Below are 8,110 nucleotides of genomic sequence, written 5' to 3'. Positions count from 1 at the left end.
TTAAAATTTTAGTTTTTAACATCTAATCACTAACTGAGTTCTTGAAACACAGGCTTTCTAATCCACATGGCCAGGCACACGGGCGTGCTTTAGGCCATGCTTACACCACGGGCGGACAAGGCTATGCGATAAGGCCGTGTGAAAACAGGGAAAAATTTTTCCCAACACGAGATGCGATAAGCTGCCATGGGCGTGGGATGTAGCCGTGGGTGAACCTGTCAAAATAACACGGGCATGCGACACGCCCGTGTCTTCAAATCGTGGTCGACACTAAGAAATTAACACTAGCATGCAACACACTCGTGCCTGTCACCCATGGTCGACACTGCCAAACCAACACGGGCGTGCGAATTTGAACACAGGCGTGGGAGAAGCGAACGAAGCAGGACACTATAATATCCCGAATTAGAGCCTAATGAAATAGTGGTTTCGTGACCACAAATCTGAGATAGAAATAATTATTTTATAATTATTTTGATTTTTATGATATGATTGCATGATTGTATGAAACTTTCGTGATGAAATCCTATGCCTAAAGTGCTTAAATTGAAATTAGGGACTAAATCGAATAATTTGCAAAATTTGCATTCTAGGAGTTTTTAGTATGAAATTGCTTTGGAATATTAATGAGGAGGTCTTAAATAGAAATTTGACCAATTTCTAAGTCTATGGAAAAAAATTGGACATGGATGGAATTTTTGGAAAGTTTAGTAGTAAGGGCATTTTGGTCATTTAGTTATTAATATGAATTAAAAACAAAATTAAAAGCCAATTTTTGTCCATCTTCTTCATTAGGACAAAATTTCAAGGGTTATCCATAGCTAGGGTTTGTTTCAAGCTTCCAAGCTCCATAGTAAGTGATTCCAAGCCCCGTTTTTAATGTTCTTTACGTTTTTAGAATCCCGGTAGCTCGAATTAACTTATGCTAGCAATAATTCAACCTAGGGTTCATATTTGGAAAAATACCCATAGGTTAAATTTGTGTATTTTGGTGTTTTAGGATAGAATATGAGGTTTTAAATTATGTTAGACAACTTGTGCTACTCGGTTTTAAGCGAAAATGAGTAAAAGGGCTTAATCGGTAAAAATACCTAATAGTCATAAGTACATGTTAGAGTGTGAATTTGATGTTGCCATAGAAGGGGAAAATGATCAGCATGTCATAAAACATAAGAATAAGGGATGAAGTTTAATTCCTGAGCCTAGTGGCAAAAGTGTAATTATGCAAAAGTTTAGGGGCAAAAATGTAATTTTGCCAAAGTTTGTATTAAAGACTGTTTTGATGAATGTATGTATTAAATAAGATTAATTTGGCATTATAGATCAAGAGAAACGAGATTCAAGTCCCAATCGAGGGAAAAACAAAGTTTACGAAGAATAGGCTCGATTGCTAATATTTTGTATCGCGGTAAGTTCATGTGTAAATGTAGTAACATAATTGTCATTTTGATCAATTTAATGTTGTTTATATGATATGATGCTTATTATTATCATGAATTGTTATGTTTTTGTGGTTACTGTTGAATAATATGTAATTATGTGAATTACTTGATGAGTATGAACTACAACCGAGTATCGGTTCCGATATTCCGTGGAAGACGGAAAAGATGTGAGATCGAGGAAAAAGCCCGTTTGAACCTTAGGAATAGATGAGAATACAAGTGACATGTCACTAGGATACTTGAGTTCCGAACTCGTTGAGTTGAGTCCGAGTTCGTGAGATGTAACTAGGCATCCAAACTCGTTGAGTTGAGTCCGAGTTCACTTATGGATGCGAATGCCCGAGCTTGTTGAGTTGAGTCTGAGTTCACTTATGGGCGGGTTACATGGTAGCTTGGCTACATAAGTTCCGCAGGCTATTGAGTTTGTCTAGCTGCGGGTATGGCACTTACGTTCATGAAATCCGCGTATTCGAATTATATTCCAATGTGTTCAACGGGTGAATCTTAAGTGAATGAGAAGAATGCCTAAAATGAAGGTGACATATTGGTAAGTGTGATGAATGAGAAAATTTGACAGGTATGTACTTAAATCCTCGGGTTGAGAACTTGGTATGATGAAATCGTAGAAAGATATTAAATGCAAATGAAACATGAATGTCTTGGTGTTGTTTATACAAATAATGTTTTATGTGGAATTTCATGATTATGTTACTTGCTATTTGCATGTGAACTTACTAAGCATTTATGCTTACCCCCTTCTTTTCATTCATTGTAGTTGTTGACAAGCCGGCTTGAGAATCGGGATAGGTCGAAGACTTGTTTACTCTATCCGAAGGCCTAAATTGGTAAAATGGCTTGTGTGTTTTGAATGTGGCATGTATGACAAAATACTCACTTTGTGTAAATGATCTTATGATATGGCTATGGTTTGGCAAGAAAAGGGCTTGTAAATGATTAGCCATTGGAAAGGCCAATCTAAGTCATATTTGATGTTATGTATGTTTAAAATGCTATTTAGTCCATGAAAATCTATAGTAAAGTAAAATTTGCCATAAAATAGAATCTGATAGCAGCAGTGATGTAAATTTGAAAAATAACTAAAAATAGTATAAATGGAATTAAATGATTATTAAGTTATTAAATTGAAGCTTGATGAGTCTATTTTCATATGGATGGAACAAAACAGGTATATGAGTTATATTTTGTGAGATATTTAAGGTTTGGTGGAACAGGGTCAGAGTGATCTCTGTATCCCCTATTCTAACTTTAAAAATTCACTATAAATTTTAAAAAAACAATTAGGAGTTTTATCTTACATTTATGAAATCCTTATTTAGTCTAGTTTTATAAGTAACAAACGACATAGTCATTGAAACTCTGTACAGGGAGACATCTGATTCGTAATACACAGGGGTCAGAGTAGTCGAACCCTGAAATAGGGGAGACTTTAACTAATAAACTGTACTAATTTTCTTGACCAAAAATTCTAGAAAAACATTAGTAAATAGATATATGAGTCTAGTTTCAGGGAAAATTTATGGATATTAATTTCGAGTTTCTGAACTTGAGATATGAATTTTTAAGCGACTGTGATGCAGTTGGCCAACTTGTCTGGAAATTTTAAAAATAAATTGTTTGAGCTGTTAAAATAATGAATTAAGTTTAGTAACACCTCAAGCTCGACTCTGGCGACGGTCTCGGGCGTGAGGGCATTACATTTGGTTATATAATATATAATATAATATAATATAATATAATATAATATAATAATAATTTCTTATATTTTAAGTAATTATTTAGTTGTATTACAAGTGTATGTATTTAATTTATTATACATGTATTTATAATTACCATACAATTGTTAAAATAATATTATAATAACATTAATATAAATTACAATATAATAAAATAATAATATAGTCTTATTAAATAATACATTCATGAAAAAAATCTAAGATTTTTATCCACATTTGCCGCCTCATTTATGGGACTTGGTATATTTACCTATTTGGTCCCTTTAACTTTTCTTTAATTTATAATTAAACTTTCACACTTAATTCAATTTAATCCTTTCCACTAATTACTCTTAATTAAGCTAAATTTACTTAATTAAAGTCTAATTAACCACTCAATTGACTTCGTAAATATTTTTAATAAATATTTACGAATCCATTTTTCAAAAATGGAGACCCGAAAATTCACTTTCCCGATAACCGTAAAATTTGTGTCATTATAATTCTCTCCCCCTTTAATAAATTTCGTCCTCGAAATTTGCCTAAAAAGAGGTAGGGATATAAAAATCTCACTGTTTCTTTCGGTTCCCGCATTGCTTCCTCAATATCATGAATTCATCATGCAAGCTAGTATCCCAAATAGTTTTTCTTCATACAATAAATCAGATTGAATCTCAATATCCTCTGTCAATATAACATGTAAGAGATCTGATCTATACCATCTTCTGAGCTTCAAATCATGAAAATTTATCATAACTTTATGTAACTTCAGAAGCAAAATGAAACAATATTTTACCGATCCGACTTTTCTACAACTTCACATAGCCCAACAGAATAAAAACTCAATTTCCCTTTCAACCTGATCTTCAAAATTTTCTTCCAAGGTGAATCTTTAAGAAATGCAATATTACTAACAATATACTCAATATCCCAACGTTTCAAGTCTATATATGATTTCTCTCTGTTAAAAAGTGATCTCTGTATCCCCTGTTCTGACTTTAAAAATTCACTACAAATTTTACAAAAACAATTAGGAGTTTTATCTTACATGTATGAAATCCTTATTAAGTATAGTTTTATAAGAAACAAATAGCATAGTCATTGAAACTCTGTACAAGGAGATATCTGATTCGTAATACATAGGGGTCAGAGTAGTCGAACCCTAAAACAGGGGAGACTTTAACTAATAAACTGTACTAATTGGCTCGAACAAAAATTCTAGAAAAAAATTAGTAAATAGATATATGAGTCTAGTTTCAGGAAAAATTTACGGATCTTAATTTCGAGTTTCGAAACTCAAGATATGAATTTTTAAACGACTGTGATGCAGTTGGCCAACTTGTCTGGAAATTTTAAAAATAAATTGTTTGAGCTGTTAAAATAATGAATTAAGTTTAGTAACACCTCAAGCTCGACTCTGACGACGGTCTCGGGTGTGAGGGCGTTACATTTGGTGGTATTAGAGCAGGTTTAGTCGGCTCTTGGACTAATGTGTTGTATGTACGGGTTTTGCTATATATGCCATATATATATTGTGATAGTGTGACGACTTCTGATCTTTTAAATGATTTTTTTATAGTAAATGGATCCCAATCCAGTTGCGGCTAATGATGTAGAGAGTAATGCACCAGCTCCAACTGAAAGGGCGGTGCCAACTGAAAATCCACCTCCTACTGTTGGTCAAGGAGGAGGAGAAGGGGCTCGAGAAGCCTTTCTCCAGATGATGAGTGCTTGGTATACTGAGTGAGTTCGTACGAACCCGAATGCACAACCTCCCCCACCTCCCTCGATTCCTCAACCTGTAGCCCCAATGCCTCAAGGTGTAGATCTGATGAAATTTCACAGAATACGTAAGCAAGGGGCCGAAGAATTCAGGGCAAATATTGATGATGATGCCGAGAAAGCAGAGTTTGGGCTTGAGAATTCTATTCGGGTATTTGATGAATTATCTTGTACACCTGAGTGTTGGAACACCGGTGCCTCCAAGGCGCAGCGAAAAATTAAAAAAAATTCCGGTGATCCAAACCAAGGATCCATGTGTAAGGAATGAATCAGGGTGATAAAAAGGTTTCGAAATTACCGAAACTTCAATCTGAGTAGACAGCGACGCCTAGGCAACAGGAATACTGAACCACTATTGAACCAAGCCGCAACCTTTTCCGATGTCGGCCTCTACGTAGTCCACCCGATTGACAATGAACGGTAGAAATCCCAAAAAACTATTTTCAGAGAGTATTTTGCTAAACGGTTGCTAGACCACTTTGCATATTTTCGGGCTAGTTTTTATATATCCTTTTTAGGGTTTTTACCCTTGCTATATATAACTCCCTCTTAATTGGTATATATTTATAATGAAATTTAATTCATTAAAATTAATTCGAACATAATAATTATCATTCAAATAAATATAATAATGTTTAACCGAAAAATTATAATTACATTAATTATAATAAAGATTTCGGTAAACAATATTTATTTAAACTTATATACGAACTAAATTCATATATCAATAAAATTATGTTCTGATTATGTGTACAACATCCTTGTACATATAGTATGTTCAACAATTTGATTGCCCAATTAAATTAATTTTATAATTAATTTAATTTATGTGACAACCAAGCAATATACCAACTATGTTTTACCTCGTTCATTTCAACCATAGGGTGTGACCCTATAGGTTCTTGTAACATTAGCAGTAATATTACTACGATTCTAATGTTACAAACAATGAGTGGCATCTAGCAATGCATCAATGCTACCTAAGTTACAAGAAGTCATGATTCGACATAACCTTTTGTGATTAACCTTTCATGCATTAATCCTTAAGTCCTATATCTTTGGAATGGACACAAGTCATGGAATAGTCACACTTGCATAGTCCATCCCATGTTTCTTGATACCTTGAGTAGACTATGATACACAAATAAGTATGACATCTCATATCAACTTATTTTAGCATGGCCATGCATTTCTAGCCTCACTCAATCAAGTGGCCTGAGATATTACTCCCATTATGTAAGAGGGACTTATCCTATATTGATCAATTATATCCCTCAACATAGATTGGGGTATATCCAGCATCAGTCTTTATAGAACAACCAGTTACGGTGTTTGTTTGACTGTATCAAAATATACAACTCACGATGTTGGGATAAAGATGATCTCAAGTATGAGGATCATATACATATTAATCACTATGAGTAATGTTGTGACAATTACATAATAATCCAAGAAACATACTCATAGCGGGTCAATCCAATATGTTGTTCTCTAACACACATATTCATACATTGATTCTGACACTCCATATCAATAACAACTCTTTATCATCAATCAATTACATGTTAGTCTTAATGCATTATTATTGTCCTAGCCAACAATAATACTTGACTAAGGATCTTTTAAGAATAATCATATTATTCTCAGGACATTATTATAAAACAGTTTATTTATGCACACAGAAAAGAAACTGAAATAATAATGGCAACGCCTTATATTAATAAACATGATAAACCAAGTATGTTATTACAACCATCTCGTGATTGATCTTTGGGCATACTCTTACACTGAGGAATGCTTAAAATGTGCTATATCATTGTTGAGGGATTCAGCTTATCATTGGTGGAAGACATTGACTTCAGTAGTACCGAAAGAGAAAATAACTTGGGAGTTCTTTCAAGAAGAATTTCGGAAGAAATACATCAGTGAAAGATTTATTGATCAGAAGCGAAAAGAATTTCTTGAATTAAAGCAGGGGAACATGACAATTACTGAATACGAAAGGGAGTTCGTCAGGTTGAGTAAGTATGCTAGAGAATATATTCCTACAGAAGCTAAAATGTGCAGACGATTTGAAGACGAACTCAATGAAGACAACAAAGTATTTGTTGGGATTATTGAATTAAAAGAAATGGTAGTACTGGTTGATCGAGCTTACAAGGCTGAAGAACTACTTAAAGAGAAGAAAAAAGTAGAGGCTGAGACTAGAAATTGGAAGAAAAGACCGATGAGCAGTTCATTCTCATAGCAATCCAAAAAATCTAGAAATATGAATCCTCGTTCATAGGTTTCGACTGGACAATCGTATGGAAATTTTAAGAAGCAAAATATGGGTCCTAAATCTCAAACTACTTCTATGGCTAGTGTGGGAAATACGATATTCGTTAAGCCCGAGTGCCAGCGGTGTGGCAAAAATCATATTGGCCTATGTAGAGCAAATGAATGTTTTCGGTGTGGTTCTCCGAATCATTTTATTAGAGACTGCCCAGAGAGAGTTGAGAAAGAAAAATTTCAGAGTGTAAAAGTTAGTGGTGTAGATTCGAGGGGAAGATATTCGAGAAAAGCTGGAAATGAAGCAAGCAGCAAGAATGTAGCCAGAGATTCAGCAGCTAAATCTGAAGCAGGGGCTCCAGCTAGAACATATGCTATAAAGGCACGTGAAGATGCTTCATCACCCGACGTGATTACTGGTATTTTTTCTCTTTATAATGTTAATATTATTGCTTTGATTGATCCCGGTTCTACTCATTCATATGTATGCATGAAACTGGTGTCTAGTATGAATATACCTGTTGAGAACACAAAATTTATGATTAGAGTGTCGAATCCGTTAGGTAAATGTGTGATAGTTGATAAAGTATGCAAGAAATACCTTTTAATGATTTGGGGTCATTACTTTCCGACCGACTTGATGTTGTTGCCGTTTGGTGAATTTGATGTTATTTTGGGTATGGATTGGTTGACATTGCATGATGCTATAGTAAATTGCAAAGAAAAGGTTATAGAATTAAAGTGTGAAAGTGGTGAAATTCTGCGGGTATCTAGTATGATTTCTTCAATTTCGGCTCAGAGATATTTGAAAAAGGGTTATGAAGCTTATTTGGTGTATGTAATTAATACAAAAGAAGTTGAAAAGAAAGTTGAATCAGTGCC

The sequence above is a fragment of the Gossypium hirsutum genome, chromosome A12 (genome assembly GCF_007990345.1).
Source record: "Gossypium hirsutum isolate 1008001.06 chromosome A12, Gossypium_hirsutum_v2.1, whole genome shotgun sequence".
NCBI classification, from domain to species: domain Eukaryota; kingdom Viridiplantae; phylum Streptophyta; class Magnoliopsida; order Malvales; family Malvaceae; genus Gossypium; species Gossypium hirsutum.
Note: the sequence above shows the minus strand (reverse complement) of the source record.